The 22,982-nt window shown below is 40.4% G+C and overlaps 1 long non-coding RNA gene across 1 annotated transcript in view; it reads right to left on the minus strand.

The window, feature by feature from the left end:
* The window catches only part of LOC105942150 (uncharacterized), a 665,512-nt gene that overhangs the window by 125,364 nt on the left and 517,166 nt on the right, over positions 1 to 22,982 (minus strand). Inside the window, exon 4 of the long non-coding RNA XR_009245186.1 lies at positions 9,546 to 9,731. This is a non-coding gene — a long non-coding RNA (uncharacterized LOC105942150). The remainder of the gene's footprint in view (positions 1 to 9,545; positions 9,732 to 22,982) is intronic.

The raw sequence follows: 22,982 nt of genomic DNA on the forward strand, positions 1-22,982 counted from the left end.
GACAGGCTAATTTGGGGGCTCTAAGGTGGAAAAATTGCCAAATGCTTTAGGATTAAGAAAACACCTCATCTAGTTCCTGGTACAATATCTTTACCTTTTTCCTCTGAAGCAATGTATTTTCAAATGCTTTCCTGACCTGTGACCCATGATCAAAATAACAAAAGAGGCTGGGTAATGGAAAAGATCCACATTTTAAAGTGCTCTCTAGCTGATTAAAGCTGTGAAGCACTGGTGAACTGCTGAGACATGGACTAATGAGAGAGGTTTTAGTCACTTTCTTCTCTGTCCCAGCATATGGGAACAGTGGCTACAATCTTGCCGCCTCTTCTCAACCTCCTTCCTCTTTGCTCATTCTTGGAATCTCTGTTGGAGAAAGGCACACTTCACATGTGCTACTTATGCCTTATTTATTAAATGTATTTGTTTGTAAATGTTTGGTACATAGGTGAAGGGATCGCGGACATCTGGGTGGGATGGGAAGGAACCGGGGAAGGGCAGGTGGGTGGGGGCAAAGTCTCGCCCTTTCCCTTGTGACAGCAGGGGCAGGGCAGCGGGGAGATAACAGTCACTCCTTGCTGCCAGATGTATATTCAGTTATTTAATCCTCAAAATGAGCTTATGAGGTAATATACCAGCCTTTACAGATGTGGAAACTGAGATACATAAGAATAACTTGCTCAAAGTTAGATTGTTTGTACATGATGAAACCTGGATTTAAACAAAGCTCATGCTCTAAATCTCTAATTTTCACAAATCATTGCTTGCAAGCCTGCTGTATTGCTTTTCAGCATCAGGAAAGTTATGAAAAGCTTCTTCTAAGTAAGCGCTATGAAAATTAACAGTAAAAATGTCATAATTTCATAGAACTGACTTATTTAAAATGAGAAAAGAATATCGGGTGAGGAACTGTTTCTCCTGCCCCAGTCATTAGGGAGAAATACACTATGTATTCAAACTCAAGGCAGAGGCTAGAATTTACAGAGTTTATGCTGCTCACACGTCCAAGTAAATTTATTTCGACAGATTGGAAAAGCCTGATCGTATATTCATTTAATGTCTGCTGCCGCAGACACAGTTCTGTCTTAATACTGTTCCTGTAAAATGCTAAGCTCCAAATCCCTTGGTTTGTTTGGATATATTTGGATACCCTGAGGGCACTTTATGGCATGGTACTCAGAGTTCATTTCATGGGACTGCTCCATCAGACTTGTTCCCACCATATTCTAAGCCTACATGGCTACATAAGACTCAAGACTTCATCTGCCCAATCCTCTCTCTCTCTTTTTTTTTATACACAGAGTCAGCTGTCAGATTGTGAAGCCAGAGAGGTGTGACCTTGGTTTGATCAGCTTTCTTCAACCAAATCCTTGCTTTACTTAGTAAAATCATTCTGTCCTCTATGTACCTCCAATGAGATAGAAGATCTCCCATGGATGTTGATGAAAATCCAACCACACACATGTGACCACTCTCAGTGAAAAGAACTTCAAAGATTAGCAAACAGGTAAGAGGGTATTTGTGTGTTTGGGAGAAGATCACTAAAAATATATTGTACACAATGTTGTCTTCTGGTAAAACTTTTGGTAATGTGGGGAGTGTCAGGGGAGGCAAGGAAAATGGACCTATCTCCTGTTCAGTCAAGGAGGATACACTTGCGGTGTGATCCAGGAGATCTACTAGCCTTTAACATAACGAAAAGATGTAGATGGTGACATAGAGCAAGACCACCACACTGAGATATTGAAGATCCTGTCCCAACTATATCATTTCTTACTCAGCTGTGTAAGCTCAGAAGAGTTTCTTTAACACTACTGGAAGTGACAGTTGGTGATTTTTACCTAAGAGACACTTGTGTAAATTAAACGAGATGATTTGTATGAAAGTCCTGGCATGATGCCTGCCACATAGGAAATCCCAAGGCAGACCCACTTGTCCTCTTCCTGGCAGCAGCTATTTGAAACTTGGGGGTCTCATTTGTGCATAAGTTCCCACAAAATTGGTGACTCTCTTCATTGTCTTCTACAACTTTATTTATTTTAGTTTATAATTTTTTCAAATTATTATTATTATTTTATGATACAGTTCCATAAGCCTTGGGATTTCCCTTCCCACCCCCAACTGAGTTCCGCTACATTATTACTATTAGTATAGTTCTTCATAAACAGTCATATGTCTATCATGGCAGGCATGGACAATGGCAGAGAATCCAGCATCCTATTGTCAAGATATAGTAAACAGTTTCATTGGGAGTCCATCTTTGGTCTGGAAGTAGAGATGCATACTGCATTGTATCCTCACATCTGAATATGATAGTCTCTATTACGCTGTTATTATACATCCCCTTGAATGAAAAGCCACGATACAAAATCAACAACAAGAAGGAAAATAGAAATTCACAACACCATAAAGTTCTCAAGAGGTTTTGATAGTTCAATAGTCCTGAATTGCTTTTGATCCTGTCACTCCAATCGCAATGAAATTTTTTCAGAATCCACTGGCTGCTATAGTCCACCTTAGAGTCTCCATCTGCCCAGATATTCACTGCCAACACTTGGTTGGAGTAGTTGATCAATTTGTTCTGTCCTCCATTCTTTGCCGTAATACTAAGTATCCTCTGCAGGCTCCAATGTACTGCCATATCCTATATATGCAACTGGATATGATGTCCACTATTCCGTTTGAGCCACTGAGTAGGTCCAGACCATGGAATCTGCAATTCTCTCCATGGTTGGGGTTGTGAGTCCAGCGGTTCAGCTGGTAGGGAATCGCCAAAAAACCTCATCTGAGGCCATCCAACACCAGATTCTTGTGTGTTTGCCAATATAGGGTCCGGCACTGTCTGTCACCCGAATCAGCCTACACACATGCTGGTAGTTGCAATTGCTGGGTCAGTCCTGCCTCCAGCCCCATGTTTTTTTGCAAATCAATCAGTGTTGCAGTCTAGCCCAATCCTGCTCACCACATACCAGGCCTTCAAGCAAACCATGGGAGCTGCAGCCTAGTTGGAACGACCAGCAATAACCCCCATCAAGCCCACCCCCTAGCCTGGTTCCTGTGCAATATGTACAGTTGACTGGTCCTGTCCATCCCACATCCCATTCAGCTCTTGTACATGTTGATGGGCATTGAAGCCCAGTTCATCCCAACCAGCCCCAATATCCACACTGGTGCCCCAATATCCACACTGGTGCCAGCGGGTGTTACCATCTGTCTAGGCCATGCCTGCACCTGCCAAAATTTGCCTTGTCCCATGCCAACATTGGCCATCTGATGCTGTGGCAAAGCCCAAATCACCCATATGCACTCTGGATTATGCATGTACTAAAAGGTACAGTCAGCCCAACCCGGCTTTTCTCTGATCCAGCTCACATGTAGGCCATCAGATGTTGTAGCCTTGCCTAGCCTGGTCTGCACCTCTCCCAGCTCTCATGCTCACCAGTGGGAGTAGTGGCCCAGTGGGAGGGAGGGCACAACCTCCCCATTGGGTCCATCCCTCCCCCCAACCCCCACTGGGTTTCACATGTGCTGGTTGGATGCTGTGGCCCAGTCTGGCACAGCCCCCTCACCTCAACATTTGCAGTAGGTGCTGTAGCCTGGCTGGACCTGGCCCACCCATAATTTCAGCTCACACTGATGGGGCTACAGCCTAGCCCAGCCCTGTCAACCCCCAGACACAGCCCTAATGTGGACTGGCTGGTATGCATTCCGACCCGACCTAACCCACACTACGTTCTCGTGCTTGGATTTGCAGTGGGTGATACGAACTGACCCAGTCTTGCTTGCCCCCGACCTGCATCAAAGGTATGCTAGTGGGTATCGTATTTTGGCCTGGTCTGAGCTGCTCCCCATCTTGGGTTTTGTACTCACCTGCAGGGAACATGTCCCGACAGAGAAATTACCCTGACTTCTCCATCTGGATCTTTCCCAATGCCAAATCTCATGCACACTGGTGGGTCCATGGGCCAGCCCTACTTAGTCCACCTCCTGTCCCACAGGAACAGTGGTTTTTCTTGTCCAGCCTTCACCCATTCCAGTTCTTGTTGGGTGCTACAGCCCAGCCAAGCCTGCTCCATAGCCAGACACAGCTCAAGCATGGCTTAATAGGGGCAGTGCCTTAGCATAGGCCATCCTATACCTACCCAGGTTCTCACAAGTACCAGTGGGTGCTGGATTCTAGTCCAGGTCGATGCATTCAAGACCCAGCCCACATCCATGCCAAGGGATAATGCAGCTATGTCCAGACCAGACTGCAGCCCCCACCCTGGTTCCTCGTGTTCACCAATGGGAATCACTCCTAGGCCAGGACATTCCCTTTGTTCCCCAACCAGGCCTTTTCCAATCCACAGATCTCGTGCATGCCAGTGGTTGCTCTGACCCAGCTTAGCATAGCCCCTTATCTGTCTTAGCCTTTGGCTTTGGATGCTGTGACCTGGCCTGACCTAGCCAGCCTCCAGTCTCATTTCTTGCTGGCGGGTGCTGCAATCTGGCCCTGTTTAGTCTGCTCCTATCCCTGGCTCATGCAAACCAGTAGGTGTGATATCCTAGCCCAGAATGACCTGCACTACAGTCTGGTTTCTGCATTCGCCAGTGGGCTAAGGTTTGCTCAGCCCTGTCTTATCTGTGCCTTCCAAAATGAACCCACACACTTGCCAACAGATGGGGCTATCTTGCCCAGCTTGCCTGACCCATAGGTCTGGGACCATGTGCTCACCAGTGGGTGCTCAGCAGTGGGAGTTATGACCATGTAGGGGAGTTTCTCAGATTTCCCCACTCAGCCCCACTCCCAGACCCAGATCTCATATGTGCCAGCAGATGCTAGGCCCTTGCCCGGTATAGCCTGTCCCTCCATTGTGGCCCTTTCATGAGCTGGTGGATGTTGTGGGACAGCCTGCCCACACTCTGTTTTAGGATGCAAATGCAGGTACTGCAGCTTGGGCCTGCCCAGCCTATTCTCAGCCCCAGTACCTGTGAGTGTTGGCGGGTTTCAGTTCACACCTTAATCAGCGTATCACCACCCAAACTCTTGAGTTAACCCAATTCTTGAGCTAACCAGCAGAACTTTTACTTTCACGGGGTTAGGCCCACTTATCCCCCAAAGAATCGACCCCCGGACTTGGTTATCTTGTGTGCTGGTTAGTGTTATGGCCTTGCCTAATGTGAACCATCCCCTGTTTCAACATTCAGTCAGGTACTGGGATCTAGCTCTGCTAGACAGATGCCTAGCCATACCTTTCATGTGGGCTGGCATGTGGCAGTCAACAATGCTCTGCACTAACAAGCCCATCTCAGGACTCCTATGTGGGCTGGTGAATCAGTCTGACCCAAACAGATTTTATTAACCCTCTCCTCCAAACCACCAGGTCTTAGTACCTTCGTTTACCTGCAAGTACATTGTTGTTGGGTGTTCCTCAGGATTTATTCCTCACATACACATATGGTGGCCTTATCCATTGATGTCCCTAGGCAGTAATTCATCACCCCCAACTCCCCATCCTAGAGCTCGGTGGTGGGTGGCTAGTGAGCAGAGCCAGGTATCGATTTGGTGCTCTGGCCACATGAGCTAAGATGGCCCCAGCTGCTCTGGAGCAGCCAGGTTAGGCCACAGCCTCCCACCCCGACCAGCCAGAAGTGGGTCCGTTTTCTGCACTCAGCCTTCCAAGCCTTCCAAGCCAGGGCTGTCTTCCACAATTTTATCGCATCTCTTCACAGTCTTTCCCTCCATGACTTCTTGAGCTTTCAGAGTCCTTTCTCTACCTGCTATGCTGGCTTTGTTTTTCTGTCTCTCGACCCATCTCATCTACTATGCTGCTACATTCACATCTTATGGCTAACAGCCTTACTTGCTTAAGTTTTGCAGCCCAGAGAGACTGAGCAGAAGCTGAACAGAAGCTGAGGAATCATCAGAGGGTGAGAATTAGATAATGTAGGTGCTTATGGTTGAGTTCCTGTTGTTTTTGCGTGTGTTTACTGAGAAACCGTAGTTTGTTGGAAATAACACATATAATGATTTATGAAGTATTTACCACAGGCTAAATGGTTTACATTCCTTTCTTCACTGATGATAGCTATTAGAGCATGAATAAAAGTGACAAAGTGGACCCGTGTTGTGGCACACCAAGTTAAGCTACTTCCTGTGACACCAGCATCTCATATAAATGCTGGTTCAAGACCTGGCTGCTTTAGTTCTGGTATAGTTCCTGCTAATGAACATGGGAAAACAGCAAAGATGGCTAAGTACTTAGACCCCTACAACTTGTATGAAAAGCCTGAATGGAATGAAGTTTCTGGCATCTTTCTGGCTGATCCCTAGCCATTTTGGCCATCTTGGGGGGATGAACTAGTATGTGTAAGATGTCTTTTGGTCTCTCCCTGTGCTTGTAACTTTGCCCTATGAATGAATGAATGTATGAATGAATTAAAAATTAAAAAGTTGAGGAGAGTAAAGAAAAGCTAAAAGTATACGCTTCACACTTGATCTTAGCCAAAAGGCCGAGAAGCGATAAAAAGTATACTCTTATTATGTAAAATAATACTGATTGTAAGTATTCAGGGGAATTACCAATAAAAAATCATTAGCCACAATTTAAATTTCACTTTGGATTTTGTTTTCCATTCTATTTGTAAAAGTCTGATCAATAAATTGGAAGGAAAATCCAATTTCAATTCTTTTCGCTTTATTATTATTATTGGAAAGTCAGATATACAGAGAGGAGGAGACAGAGAGGGAGATCTTTTCCCTGCTAATTCACTCCCCAAGTGGCCACATTGACTGGATCTGAACTGATTTAAAGCCAGGAGCCAGGAGTCTTTTCCAGGTCTCCCATGCAGGTGCAGGGTCCCAAGGCTTTGGGCTGTCCTCGACTGCTTTCCCAGGCCACAAGCAAAGAGCTGGATGGGAAGTGGGGCCTTTGGAATTAGAACTGGTGCCCATATGGGATCCCTGCTTGTGCAAGGGGAGGCTACCAAGCCAGGCCTTAATTTCAATTCTTAAGAGATACATTCTTGGGCCCGGCGGCGTGGCCTAGCGGCTAAAGTCCTCACCTTGAAAGCCCCAGGATCCCATATGGGCACCGGTTCTAATCCCGGCAGCTCCACTTCCCATCCAGCTCCCTGCTGTGGCCTGGGAAAGCAGTTGAGGACGACCCAATGCACTGGGACACTGCACCCGCGTGGGAGACCCAGAGGAGGTTCCAGGTTCCCAGCTTCGGATCGGTGTGCACCGTCTCATTGCAGCTCACTTGGGGAGTGAAACATCGGATGGAAGATCTTCCTCTCTGTGTATATCTGGCTGTAATAAAATGAATAAATCTTTTTTAAAAAAAGAGATACATTCTTGATGATCATAGTTGCTCTGGCACATGGTCATGTTTACAACCTTAAAACAATTATAACAATATGGGTAACAAGTGGACAAATGTTAAGAGGAACCCTTCTAAAATTCCTTGTTTAGTGTGTAGGAAGACCTAAGTTCCAGTAAGTTTTAAGACAGAACAAAACAATATTCCACCAACTCTAGAGGTTATTGGAAATAACTTCAGAATTTCATTTTGGGTCACATGATAACTGCTGGATATCTGCACAGCATTATTTCTAAGTTACATAAATAACTTTTTTTCATTAAAATTTTTTTTTTGCTTTTATAATGAGTTTTAAATATTGCTTTATAAAATGATTCATTTATTTATCTGAAAGATCCAGAGGCAGAGAAGCAGAGAAAGCACTACCACAGGATAGTTCACTCTTGAAATGTCTGCAACCCAGGAACTCAGTTCAGATCTTCCATGTGGGCTGCAGGGATACAACTACCTGAGCATTTTGTCACCTGCTGTCTCCAGGGTGTGCATTAGCAAGAAGCTGGAGTTCGGAGGAGAACCCAGGAACTCCATTTCAGTGGATCAGTCAAATGCCTGCCCCAATTATATATTTCATGTGATAAAAGCTTCTCACAGTCAGAATTATAATAGGAACATCTGTTTGTAAACTAAATCAACTGGAATATTCCTTTCATCAGGTTTCTCAGTGTCAGAAAGGCAGCCCTTTTAAAGGAACTTACATGCAAAGAATGTATGTCCTGTAATAGCAGCAAACTTACACATCAGTTTTTATGAACAAATACTTTAAGTATATTTGCTAGCTTAATTATTACCTATGAGAAAATGCCAACCACAGAGAGGTTAAGTATTTTGGGAAAGGTTACACAGCTTATCAAGGGCGAAACCAAGAATTTGAGCCCAGCCAGTGTGGCTCCAGCATCTATGCTTTTAAACCACTTTTGCAGGTTGCTGCTTCTCAACTACTACTTCGTACTTTCTAGGACGAGAACCCCATATTTACTCTTCATTTCTCTACAGACAATATAATATGGCAAAGACAAGTCAAGATGGACATTCCCAAAACCTATCACATGGCCATGTTTTGTATGCAAATCCTTAGGGTCAATATCTTTATGTCAGAGAGAGCCAAAGAAATTTGATGAATAACTCAGTGGGCAGATGGCTCAAATGCAAAGTTTTGTGAAGGAATTGACTTCAAATATTGGAAAACATGATTTACGACCAACAAAATAGGAAAAAGCCAGAATTTACAAAAAACACACAGTATAATATTAATGTGCATTATTTTCTGAGAGTCTTCTGTGGGTTAGGTTCAGGGCATAAGGTTTTACACCGTATCCTAAAATAATTGTATCAGGTACATGTTAATTATTTAATTGAATTCCAAATGCCACAGTTTACAAGCTAAAGAACTAATTTATGCATTAATAAGAAAGCAAAAAAAAAAAGTCTCCAATTAAGCCAATGTACAACATTAGTGGTAAAATACATTCTAATATAAGAGATGTTAAAATGTGACTGCAAGTTAACGCTGAGGAATTATGACAGAACTGCCATAATACAGATGAGAAAACAGACATCCTGCTGTTAAATTGTCCAGCATCATATGGTTAGCAAATTGTAGACCCTGTGCTTACAACCAAGTGGATGCTTTTAACCAACCATCTAATGGCGTATGTTTCATTCTTGTTTATTCTGCATACAGTGAAATTAAATACCACTTCGCTGTTGCTAACTTGATCATCAGTATCCTTTAGGCAGGTAACATAAGTCTCAGGGTGACTCATCAAGATTTGAGCACTTGGTTAGATGGTTTACAATGACCAAATAGGCCAAGAGAAACAAGCCAACCTCTCCCTCCCTTTCCTCAATGCAGACAGCCCCAATATTATACTTTTCAGGAGACGGTTTATGTCTCTTTGTCTTGCAATCAGTCCTCATTCTAGTTTATAATTGAAAAAGAACATTTTCTTGTATAGAATGAGATCTTTGTTTCTGAAGACACTGCATAGCCTGTTGTTCAGTTTGCAAACAAAACATAATTCCTTGTACTTTTAATAACTCAGATGTTTTGTAACGATGTCGTGGTTTGAGATTTGAGAGTGAGCAAACAAGACCACACGAAGCTTGAAGAAGCACAGAACAATTTCATAAAAACAGTTTTAGCAATAAAGACCCACAAGATAGAAAAAACATAAAATACATACATACTCGACTCAGAATCCCAGCTTTTTTCTTTTTTTTTTTTCCAGGAGGCGACAGCAGCTTTAAACATTGCCTTCCTCTTGCGTAGGACTATACATGCACAGTACACAACTTCAGTTCCTGTTCTGAAAACACTGTGAGCCATTGTTTTACGATGGTCTCTTGAGGCTAAGGAAAAATGCCATTGGTAGTCTGAAAGAATAGGTTTTAATATAGGCATTTAATTTTCTTTCCATATACTCCCTGATTAAAACAAGGCTTGCCCCATTTTTTTCTCTCATTTTTTTTAAACTGTCTCTACCCACATCAACAAAACAACGTACTGATTCTAGCTATGACTTTGGTTCAGACTGCCCTAAGTTTATAAGCAACTTGGATTCATTTTTGCACTGAGTGCAGGCATTGAGTTAAGTTACGTTGGGAACTTTCAGCCTTTTAATTAAAAAGAAAAATGCAAATATTTTGTGCTCCAAATAGTGATGCAGTTTGTTGAGTATGGCTGTTCTTAAAATTAGTTTATTAAGAAACTTTTAAGAAAATTACTGTTCTTGAGCAATTATTGAAATAAAATGACCACTGAAATTATCAAAGATAAATATATATAACTGCAAGTTAATCAGGGGGAATATTTGGAGCATTTAATGCTATCACCTTTATCCATGATATCATTGTTAGTGTTTTTGAGCTACAGGGTTACTTTGTGTTATTATTTCTCTAAATCTTTTCAAATTTCATAATTTTCACTAACTATTTTAGAAATCCAAAATGTGAGAAACATCTGATATCTAGCTTTTGAGATTACCATAGCTTGAAAAGGCTGAAACAGCCACTGGAGAGCAGCAATTTGGATTCAAACTCAAGTTTAAACATAAGAATGTATACCTTTTTATATCACTTTGATTCATATTGGACCTTGGGCAACCAATATGATTTCAACAGGGCTGAATTCAGAATAATTTGATCAGATTTAACACTAACACAAACACAACTGGAAAAGAAAATGTTAAAATGTTCACACAAATTGCAAGTCTGGGATTGAGTCCAATTGTTAACACAATTAGAATCAATGTCTGGGTTGTGTTGGGATTCAACAGTCAGAACTAATCCATTCATTTTTACTGAGAGGAGCTTTCCTGAATATTAGCTACAGTGTGAGGTGTATTCATATGAAGTTTATCCCCAGTTATTTCAAGGTAGGTATTATTAGTACCCACTTAAAAGATGAGAACAACCCATCCTATGAGAGACTTTTCAGGGCAACCATGCTAGCAAGTGGGAGAGCCAAATTACATGTTAAGGTCTGTAGGTACCAAAGTGCTGTTTCTCCCATTTAAGCCATCTTCGATCCTTATGGAACTTAGACTTTAGCTATCACAGAAATAGCTATAATATAAGGTGTAACAGTAAGACAAAGCAAACCCACATAGGGACATAAACAGAGTTGTGAGGATTCAAGTGCTGGAGAGACATACCTAAATGTGTGAATGCGTGTGTGTGTGTGTGTGTGTGTGTGTGTGTGTGTGTGTAATGAGAGCGATTGGAGAACAAGAGAAATACTTCCCACCAGAGTCTTGAAAAGAGAAAAAACACTGAACTGAAAGGTGGGAGTCCATTGATGTGATGAAGATACGGATTAGACACAGTGAATCAGGAAAGGGAAACAGGAAAGGTGATGTGCTTGTTAGATTTAAGAGTGCGGGAGCAATCAAGCCAGAGATACGGCTGATAGATGGTAGGCTTCAGGCTGAAGGGGGAGGTTTGTGTATGATTCATGAGAAAGTGAGGATCACTGGAAAGATTTGAGTGGAGAAAAATTAATCAGGCATAGTGTACAGCAAAATCAGGACCATTTACATAAGTCATTTTCCTATGAATCAGTTGGGATTTTGGTGAATAAGATATGTGTTATTATCCTTACTATAAAAATGTAAAAAATGAAGGCTCAGAAGGGCTGAATGCCTTGCTTCATGTCAGTTGGTAAATTAAGAGCCAGGACTGTAATCTAGTGTGTCTAACTCTAGAACCCTGCACCAGACCCAACAACTTGTAAACTCCTACCACCCCGTCTTACACACATCTCAGTTCATCTCAGAGCTGATGAGCAATGAAACCGATAACCAGAATCTGCAAAACATTACACTGGACCTCTTATTCTTCCTTATGATGATCTATGTAATAAATCACCAGAAAACTCATTCAGCTGCTACAAAGTACATGTAATGTACAAAATACATTAAGTAGCTCCTTGCATAAAAGACAAGACTTAGCTAAGAAAAGATACCTTCTGGGTTTTGTTCTCGTAGGAGGTAAATAGGAATTTAGCCTAGTGGCTAAGGTCCTCGCCTTGATCCCATATGGCCGCTGGTTCTAATCCCGGCAGCTCCACTTCCTCTCTGTCTCTCCTCCTCTCAGTATATCTGACTTTGTAATAAAAATAAAAAATAAATCTTTAAAAAAAAACATTAAAAAAAAAAAAAAAACTGAAATCAAGCCCCGTGCCTCCAATCAGCAGGAAGTAACGGCATAAGATGTGATGAACCTGCTCCTTTTCACAACCCTTAGATTAAGGGTCAGAAATCTCTGAAGGGGGAATAAAATGGGATAGGTAGGTATCCAGCTTAGCATCATAAACTGGAAATCACGTTGCCCCTGCTCTTTGTAAATCCCATTTGCCTGCATATCAATCAAATAACCCAGGACGTACTTCCCCTCACCAGGGACCTGGAGTGGTATCGTGAAACCGCTGCTCTGCTGATATGTCCAAGGTGATATAAAGGCTGGCAAAGCAGAGACGCACTCTCTGTCTTCCCGTAGATATAGAACGGAAAATAGAAACATTTCTCTTTCCCACCTTTGCCCTCCTAACCCACTCCACCCCTGAACATGCCCTTTGTGCACATGTGATCCCTTCACCTTTGAAATAAACTTAAGAGAAACACAGAAATTGTGAGCTAGTGCTCTAAATTTAACCTCTCTGAATTTTAATTTTCTCATCTGCAAAATATTTGGATTTTAAGAATCAAATAAGATGTTATCCACAAAAAAGCCTTGTACAAGCAGCACGGACTCCTAAACATGAAGAACTAATATCAAGAGAGATGGCTATAAAATATCTTATTTCAAAATGGAAAGATAGTGACAGTTATTTGACTTAGCATTTGAGAGACCCAATCTTAGAGTGCTAGGGTCTGGGCTCCAGCTTGGCTCCTGATTCAGTCTTCCTGCTCCTGTGCATGCTGGAATGTAGTAGTAATGACTCAGCCAGTCAGGACCCTGCCTCCCACATGCAAGGCCGGGAGTGAGTTCCAGGCTCCTGACTCTGACCTGGCTCAACCTTGGCTATTGTGGGCTTTTGGGGGAATGAACCGATAGATAAAGATTTCTATCTTCTCTTTCTCTCATTTTCTACCTTTCAAATAAATAAAGTTCTATATATAGAAAAGAAATAATATCAAGGACAATGTATAATTTTAGATGAAGGACAATCCAATTCACTGAAAGAAGGACTAAAGGACGAATGGGGAAACATTCTAAAGAATAAAGGATTCCAGGCAAGCTAAGTTTTGATTCACACAAGTGTTCCCTAAAAATGCAGAGACTGCACTCTACATCCAAGTAGAAAGAGAAACAAGGGACTGTGTGGTCTTGGCCCAAAATAGCACACCCAAAGTTGGCAAAGTAATAAGAAATAGTATGTAGTAATTTACAAAAAATGAAAAACAGTTCACTTAACGAAAAATTACTATAGATTCTGAAGTCCTGAAGTGGAGCAACCCACATAATGAATTAATAATGAAACATTTGTTAGCAATTAATCATAATTACCACAGAAAATAAAGGTACATTAACATATTTCAAGTAAAATATTCTTTAACAGGCTCAGGCAGTGAGGAGGTTAGACACACCAAGTTAAAGAGATTAGGCCTCTTCATCCCTAAATCTCCTGATACACATTTATTGAGGGCTTACCATTTGCCTGGCATTGTGCTAAAGTTCTGGGGCTACAAACTGCATGGAGCACAGTTACTGTCCTCAATTAACTAGTCATTCAGCAGAGGAAAATAGGCCCCAAGATTATCAGGCAGGGCAGTAAGAGAAGCACAAATAAGAGAGTGTGGACATTCAGAGGCACGGGTGTTCACTGGTGCTGATAGGCATGTTAAAACAGACTTCCTGGATTAGCTGGATTACACATGCTTTGACCTTTTCCCTTTGGTCTCCAAAAAATCATCTTCTGAGAGTATTCTTACTCTATAATGCTTCGTCACTACTATGATATAAATTACTTGATTAAAGTTTAATATACTTGGGTCTATGGAAAAGCTAAAAAGTTAGGCAGCGGTACCCATGACATTCATTTGACATCATTTAATGATGGCAATCCATGTCCATATAATATTTTAAAAGTGAAAATTAGTAAAAATAGAGCTCAAATAATTGGTTTTAATTCAAACATCCAGTCCAATTATTAAAACATTAGCATCAACTGGCTCTTTGTTGTTTCGTTAGTGCCATGCTGACACTGATCCATCATGTTGCCCTTCTCTGAAAGCCCTGTGAAATTAACAAAATATTTCTGACATAGGGAAAGGCAATTAAGAGTATGAAGGGACTTCAAAAAGTTTGTGGAAAAATGAAATTAAAAGATATATTTATTCTAGTGCAAAGAAATCTTGACCTCATGGACAGGTTTTTCAGAGAAAGATTTTCCACAAACTTTGTGTAGAGTCTGAAAATGTGTTGTGTCGATGCCCTGTATGGAACAATTAAAGTTTTTTGTATTGGTCCTCATGAAAAATCTAGAAAAAATTTCCTTCCTACATGCTGTAAAGCTTTGATATATTCAATAAAAATCAAGTAGAACATATTTTAAGGGGTTATACTCTATGAGGAATCTCAATCTGCTAGCCAACAATCTTATTTCGAGAATTAAAAGCTTACTAGGTACAACAAGAAGAGAATAATGAAAATCAGAAAAGACATCAAATTTCTCTTAGTTCCATAATTGCTCTCAGACTAAGCAATACTCCTCAGGAAGATTTTAGGAGCATTCGGCAATAGTAGACATATTAAAAGCTATGTAAACGGGGGAAATACCTTTAAAATCTTCTTAATGGAACCAATGGAATGGAGTGTTTGCCAACAGTTGCTTTAAAAAAGGAATTTTCACAATCTGATATATCAACTGAGTTTTTTGGAAAGGCATCAATCAGTGTAAGCTCTGGACTTGCTGAAGTTCTTAACAACAGGTGCCCGTAATTGGCCTTCCGCATTTCTGTCTTGTTAACAAGTATATAAATAAGAGAAGGCTCCAGTAATTGGCTCAGAGTTACTAATGAATTAATTAACTTCAGTCTATTTTACCTAACCTTTAATAATAAGAGTCTCTCTCTCTCTCTCTCTCTTTTTTTTTGGTCTAGCAATAGGTCTGACAGACTGAAGAAACAGACATGCAGCAAAGCTCTTGAAAATTAATGAGAAACGAGGAAAGAATCAATGTACATTCTGCTTGCAGAGAACTGACACAAAAAAGACACAATAAACCATGAACAAACACAGTCAGTTTAAAAAATAGGTTAGAAAAAGTGGGCAAATTCAATTATAGAAGTAATTAGAAGATATAGGGCAAGGCTGCCTTTTGGGACTGTGCCAGAAAACATGAATTAATATGAGTGAATAGGGAGAGCCCATGTAGTAATTAAGAAGCAATCACCTATGGCAATGAGCACCTGAAAGCAGGCTGCAAACTATTAATTCAGTGATCAAAAATATTTTTAGATGATTAATATGGCAAATTTATTTTAAAAGACTAATTTCTGGAAAGATATCAAGACAATAGCATACTATTTGTTCCCCTGGCATTTATATAGCTAATTAAATTTTATAATTTGCAACAACAACAGTCATTATTATCTGAAAACAGTAAAAGCAATATTTTACCTCCCTTTTTAAAAAACAGCTGTTCTAAAAATCAATAAGTTAAATCCGACTCCTGCTGTCCTCCTGTAAGTGCCTGAGCCTTGATTATTACATTCTTTCCATGCGTATTTTTCTTAGATGCCTGTGTTTCAGTAATATGAAGTATTTGAATTAATGTGCATATACTCAAAGGTGTTGTATGTTTTCACACTTGGGCAGGGATTCCACATACTGTTTAATTTCAACGCCAGCAAATAAAAGCATTTTAACGTACTATTTGTGCATCAAAGACTTCTTACTTGGTCAACAGAGGTCTGTCCCTTCAGTACACACCATTCCTCCCCTCCGAATACAAAGGCATAGACACACTATAGTAAAGAGTGCTTTACAACACAGTGAAGGCTAATGGCTTCTGAAATAGGTGATTATCAGAGCCCCGTAGAGCAAGATGAGGGTCTGGCTGGTAATAAATAACCTCGCAATATGAATTATTCTATTTCCACAGCTTTAAGAAAACGTACGTTTTATTGTGGATCAAAAAGTCTGGAAAATGCTGTCTTTTGGAAATAATAGGGAGCTACTAAAACTAATCAGTGAGCCAGCAGGGAGTTATTGAGCACCTACTAAGGACCTAAGGCACTAAAGTAAATCTTGAAATGCTAAACTTGCAACAAATAATTTTATGTGTGTGTGTGTGTGAGTGTGTGTGTGTGTGTGTGTGATTTCTCTTCAGAAACTAACAGACAGTAACCCTTGCATAGTATGGTTCTTCAGATACTGGACTATCAATTGATAATGTTGCTCATGGGTCATTGCTATTTTTGAGGGGAAGCTACATACTAATGACCCCCAAACAGCGGGTCATCAGGAGTCACTGTGACAGATGGCTCCAAGGTAAAAGATGGATTAGTACTTAAGAGAATTCCAAGTGAAAGATTTTAACATGATATCGAATTAGGCTGATTTTAGATCTGTCCATTACTTTCATCAGTCATGTTTTTTTTTTTTTTTTTCTGCCAAACAAACTGTATGTTTTTCAAAAGAACTCAGAGGAGAAACTCTTCAATGAGTTTGCTTCATTCTGTCAATCATCCACACTTGGAGATGGTGACAACAAATACACAGTGCGGTGCTGCCAGGGGAGCAGTGGAATGAAGGGCTCAACTGGGACCCAGTGAAGTGAGGACAGCTTAGGGGTATGGAGCTGGAACAGCAGAACAGGACCCACTCACCGTGAAATGTTAATGTGTCAATAGAGGAGAGAAGCATGAGCGAATCTCAAAGGGACTAAAGATGACTCAGCTAATGAGAGAAGGAATGTGGGCTCTTTGCCAAAGGTGCTCCAGGGCACACACCAGGGAAAAAATGGTTGCCCTGATTTGATTTTATTTTGCATTTATTTTTATTTGTTTGACAGGCAGAGAGGCAGACCAAGTCACACAGAGAAAGATCTCTCACCTGTTGGTTCACTCCTTATGCGACTGCAACCATCAGAGCTGGGTCAGATGAAATGCAGGTGTTTGTAACAGTCCAGTCTTACACATGTGAAGTGGGCAGCCAGCTGCCCAAGCCATCGCCTGCTGCCTCCCAGGACATACACTGGCATGGGATGCAGGTATCCCAAGAGGCTACTACATCAGATTCCTGCCACTACTGCCTGACTTTTTAAATTATTTTTTAATATATATATTTTATTAATTACATTGCATTATGTGACACAGTTTCATAGGCTCTGGGGATCCCCCAACCCCTCCCCGTGCCCTCCCCCCATGGTGGATTTCTCCACCTTGTTGTTGTATTACATTTCAAATTCAGTCAGGATTCTTTCATTTACTGCCTGACTTTATAAAGACAAAGGGTCATTTCTTCGAAAATCAGCTTCTTTCCTCTTTTTCCTCTTTCCTTCTTCCCTTTCTTCCATCCAACAAAGATTTTTTTTCTGAATTCACACATTTGTCATGCCCTGAGTAAAGAATGGAGAAGGAGGTAAGAGTGAATAGGAGATAAAGAAAAAAAAGGTATAGTTCCTTTTTCAAAATTTCCATTCCAGAAGAAGAAGCAAGATGGGTAACTAACTAGAATACTGTGAAAAGCTGGGGACATCTATGTAAATGAGAGGAAAGCAAGGTTTGTGCATAGGAAGGGGGCAGTTAATTGGATCTACTGTGGACTGAAATTGATTTTCAGACAGGAGTGATGTCTAGACCTGCTCGGAGGATGACTGCAGAAATGGGAGGAAGTGAATCTCAGATGGAGGGAACTTCCTCTCACTCCACATCAACATGCACTTTGCCTTTTTTCAAATCAGTTGTTTCAAGGAAAAACAGAAAACAAGACAACTTGACTTTTGCATATGTGACAGTGGTGATTGTGTAAGCATGGGAAGGGCCATGAGGAAAAGACTGGGTGACAGTAGGACTTGTCTGAAATGTATGATACTTCTTCCTTCATATCTCAACCTTTTTCTCTTTTAGACAGGTATTTAAAAAATTATATTCTTCTATTTGTATCTATTTTGAATGATTGGTCAGAAAATACACTATTCCAACAGTCTTTGTTTCATGTCTGATGATTTCATAAATTTTGTCAATGATAAATTTTTAAAGCTGATGTGCATTTTTTTAGATTGCATCAGATTTATGTATATATTCATTCAGTACTTTTAATTTTATTTTTTAAAAAGTTATTTATTTATTTGAAAGAGCAATGCATGGAGAGAAGAGAAAAGAAATGCAGGAAGGTGGGAGAGAGAGAGGAGAGAGCATGTCCATCCAGTGGTTCATTCCCCCAAACAGCTGTAGTGCCCAGGTCTGCAGCCAGGCTGAAGCCAGGAGCTAAGAATGCTATCCTGATCTCCCACATGGATAGCGCAAATTCTTCATCCATTTTCTGCTGCCTTCCCAGGTGCATTAGAAGGAAGCTCAATCAGAAGTAAAGCAGCTGGGATTTGAGGCAGCATTTGATACGAGATGCCAGTGCTGCAGGCAGCAGCTTGACATATTGTACCCCAACATTGGTCCAACTATTCTTTTGTTAACGCATCCTTTCCTTTTCTTATAATTAAATATTTATGTAATAACTAATTGACAAATTATCTCCCAGGTACAGTTTATTTCTTCCTGTTTCTAGTTCAGAGATGATACCATTTTAAATATAAAATATGCAAAGTGCTTTAAATACACTGACTCAAAGATCAGGCTTACATAATCTTGTTCTAATGGATGTACTGGTCAGTAGGACTGTTTATACTGGTTTCTGGTTCTTAAGAGGTTTTCAAGGGAAGACTATGGAACAGAAGTCCGTTCAAGTAATTGTAATAAGCTTATCTATAAATGGAGAAGAACTTCAGACTGTCAGAGGTCAAGAGTTTCCTATGCACAAAACCAGCCTTGTTTGCTAGTTATACAAAATCTAAGCTGCCATGTCTTTCCAGAGACTAAGAAAGAAAGTAACCAGCATACATGAATATTAAAATGTTCAATGGACTCTAAATACTGGACTAGAAACTAGGAATACAGAAAATATTAAAACAGGAGCCTTGCCCTTAAGGAACTTCCTTCCTTAAGAAGCAGATGAGTTAGATAAACAAATCAATTATTATCATAGGGCTGTGATAAAATAATAATGTGAAGCAAGCTATGAGAGCACAAAAAAGATATAACTAAGTTAGACTGGGATGGTGAAATAGGAGGATAAGATGCCAGGACCATGTTTTTAGCAGCAAGAATTTAATTAGTTGAAGAAAGGGGCCAAGGCTAGATGATGCATGAAACAGTGTGATGGGCTGGCCAAAGTCAGTGTTTTTGCTGATTTGCAAGGTGCTGGCTCAATTGGAAAGAAGTGGGTACTGGATGCTTTAAGAAACTTGCACAGGCTAGTTTCTTTTAGGTGCTTTCTGTTGCTTGACTTAATTTTCTTTTTCCCAACCCCTTTTCTTTCCCTCAAGGCTTCTAGACACAGCTCAATAAAAAATGTGCCATGAACATCAGCTGGCTTACAGATTGCTGATGGCACATCCTGCCTGGGTATTCACACCATCTGGGCATTCTGCTAACAACATTGGTGACAGCACAGGCAGTAGTAATAGAAAAAGTCATAACACATTTGTGTGTGTTTCATAAAGTTGTTGACATCTATGGAAATGATTCTTTTCTTCTTTGTGAATGGACAGTACTGACTTGGTGGCTGTTACCAAGATCTCAAAAAAATGTTTGCTCCATGAACATCATCAAGAAGCAGAAACAGGACAAGTTTTACAACACTGATCTGAGGATTAGCTCAAGTGCATCACATACTAATATCTATTTCTTTCATAAATTCTCTGCCTGGTCAGATCCCATTCATCCCATCAGGTTAGTTTTTTTTTTTCCTATGAGAAGCATTGCTGCATTATCTGTATTAGATTATGTCTCACAGTTACATGTCTAGTAAGGCCATATACTTTTCCTTTACAGCACTTAGTATGACTAAAATAACATACTGAATTACAAAACTGATTTCTTCTTGTCAGTTCCCTTAAGGAGAATATAAATTACTCAAGGGCAGGGACTAGGATTTGTGCTGCTACATTCACAATGCCTAGTAGCATTCCTGGTTCACAACAGGTACTCAATAAATATTTTGGAATGGTTCCCTAACTTTCTGATTCTAATTTAAATGAAACGAAAATGCAACACATTGCAATGGACCAGAGTTATTAAGTAAAACCAGACCAGCTGCTATTTAAGCTAACACGAAGCCCGAGAAGCCTTCAAAACTGACAGCAACATCCAGAAGAATTCAAACAATGACACTAGGATTTTTCCTCTTGATGCTTTTACCTAATATGCCAGTTTGGACGAAAACAAAGCCAACATTTTCCATTCATTTGTGTTAGGGCATCGTTGTTACTGCAATTTGTTTTCCCCAGGCCAGAGCTTCCCTTCCTTCATTATTTAATTCCAACTGTACTGGTCACCATGCCAAGCACTTGGGATACAAATATGGAAAGGCAAAGACCCAATCTCAGGGGAACAGCTAACTGCCTTGTGAGTAGCAAGACAGGAGGAGTCTTCACCTGTCTCCAGGGAACCACGTGTGGGTAACGAACCCACAAACACATCACTGTTCAGCCAGCACAGAATCCAGCTTCCTAGACATAACAGCCTTTTTTTTTTTTTTTAATGCAACCATCATCCTCCACGTTCACTGTTACAAAATGAAGTATCTGAGAACAGTTTTGACCCAGAAGGTGAAGGCATGGTGAATATTCATTCTGAGAGGAAGAGGAACAATCTGCTAAGTTGGGAAAGTGGTAAAAATAAAAGAGCTAGAAGAATAGTGCCCCCTTACAACAGACACAAAGCAATGTTTGGCGAACAAACACAAGACAAAAATTGCTTTCTTCTGACTCAGAATTGGGCCTACCATAGCCTGCTTCCTTAAGTAATCAGAAATTTCTAGTTGAGAAAAAGTTTGCAACCTGTGAGGCTCATACCCAGAGCTATTGGGAATTGGTGCCAAATTCCAATCGCACTATCATGTGCCAGACTTTTGGAGGATAACATCCAAAAATATTTCTTATCATCACTGATCGAATTTTCAGAAGTGTCCTAGGAAGAGTTACACTCTGCTTTTAAAGCTTCTGGGGAAGCTTGAGCTTGGATGCATACGTGGGTTCTCTAGGCTGTTGCAAGTTTTCTTTTTTTTTTTTTTTAAATGAAAGAAACTCTTGTACACTCAACTTGGTCATGAGAACTAGTAGTGGTGTTTCAAAAGAGGACAACTGCCATACTGCTGTCTGAATACTTTGCCATGTCTGTGAGTATAATGCTTTGCTTACACATAACCAGCAAAGAGCACAATTAGCATACTAATTTGATTCTCTGTCTAAACAATGGAAGATTCTTTTGACATAGACAGCTGTCCATGAATAGCCAGGGTGACCTTTGGTCAGTTTTCCATCTGTCTTAAAGTAGAAAGTGCAGGTTTAGGCACACATCAGTTGTATGACCTAGGACAGCTTTCATATGTTACTGTTTCATCTGTGAAGTGGGGATACATTTAATACTTGCCTCACGGGGGGTTCTAGCCAGAATGAAGTTAGCACATTCTGCAATGCTTTTACACTTTTGTCTGAATCTGTCTATTTTTGGGCAATTTATAGTAAGCCCAGGATTCTTTACTTCTACCTACTTGTAAGGAGGAAGGCCAAGTTTTACTGAATCACTTTTGAGTTTGCCTGAGCTTTCATTTTTATAGCATTCTTCAGCTAAACAGAAGTCACAACTTTCTTTTTGCTTTTGGTTCTGGGGGTTATAAGCTCTCCAAAGACAGATGTGCAGTAGAGATATCTAAGAATGTCCCTGGCTCATCTAATGGTTATTGTAAACTCTCAGACTATCAGGCTGGTAAGTCCAAATAGCCCAATTATAACTGCATAAGTAAGATTTCATAATCTAATCCTATAGTGACCCAGATCTTCCTCCTTCTTCAGACCAATCATTGGCTGCATTTTGGACTCACCTGAGAACATTAAAAATTGTATGGGGTCCTATCCTCACAAAACATTTTAGCAAAAGTTTTACTAATATAAAGAGAATGGATTTCATATATTTCATAGTTACAGTTCTAATAAGATAATCATACTTCTGATTTTTAACTTGTTTGAGATACAGTCTAAGTATCAAAATTTTTTAAAGCTCCCCAGGCAATCACTGCATTTTAAATAATAAAAATTTCAAAAAAATTATTTTTTCAATGTAAAATCCAAGATCACACACATCAATAATACAGTGAGTGAAAAAACTCAAGAAATTTAGTCCTGGCATAGAACAGTGATTTCTTGATGTCAAAAATATTTTGGTATCTGATGACTGGAAATCCTAGTTTAAGGTAAACACACTCTGCTGTACCAGCTTTGTACTTGTGACACGCTCAGGCTGTCCTGGTGTGAAAGAAGAGAGTCTAGAAGCAGAACCACTATATTTGCTGAAATATTCCTAAGAGTCAGTGGTAGGTTAGAAGGACCTTGTAGGTCTTAGGTTTGCTCCATACACTCAAATATATATATAGTCATTTATCTATCTATATATCTCTCTCTCTCTCTATCTATCTATCTATCTATCTATCTAGCCATTTCACTGCTCTGCCAGTTTGGTCGCTAATTTCAGTAAATAGAAATTTTCCCAGTTTCATGGAATTGGTGTGCCATGATCATCTATGATTGAGATACATGACAACAAATGTGAAATAATAAAGCTCTGTGGTGTGTTCAAACAACAACATATTTAAGGATTAATCACTGTGACTTCCTGGTTCTCCTTGTACTAATGTTGCTTTCCCTCCTTCATACTGCACTGCACATCCTTCAGCGGGAGAAATGGTAGGGCTACAATTACTATGGGGATCTGCCATTTGACATGAGTGTACCTAGGGAACAAAGCTTGGAGATTTGCTAAAACCAACCTCCCTAGCCAAAGAAGTTTTTTTTTAGCAGGCCTCAAGTTTGCAGCAGTGCATACTAATGGGGGGGAGAGTCAGACA

Source organism: Ochotona princeps, chromosome 3, assembly GCF_030435755.1.
Source record: "Ochotona princeps isolate mOchPri1 chromosome 3, mOchPri1.hap1, whole genome shotgun sequence".
NCBI classification, from domain to species: Eukaryota; Metazoa; Chordata; class Mammalia; order Lagomorpha; family Ochotonidae; genus Ochotona; species Ochotona princeps.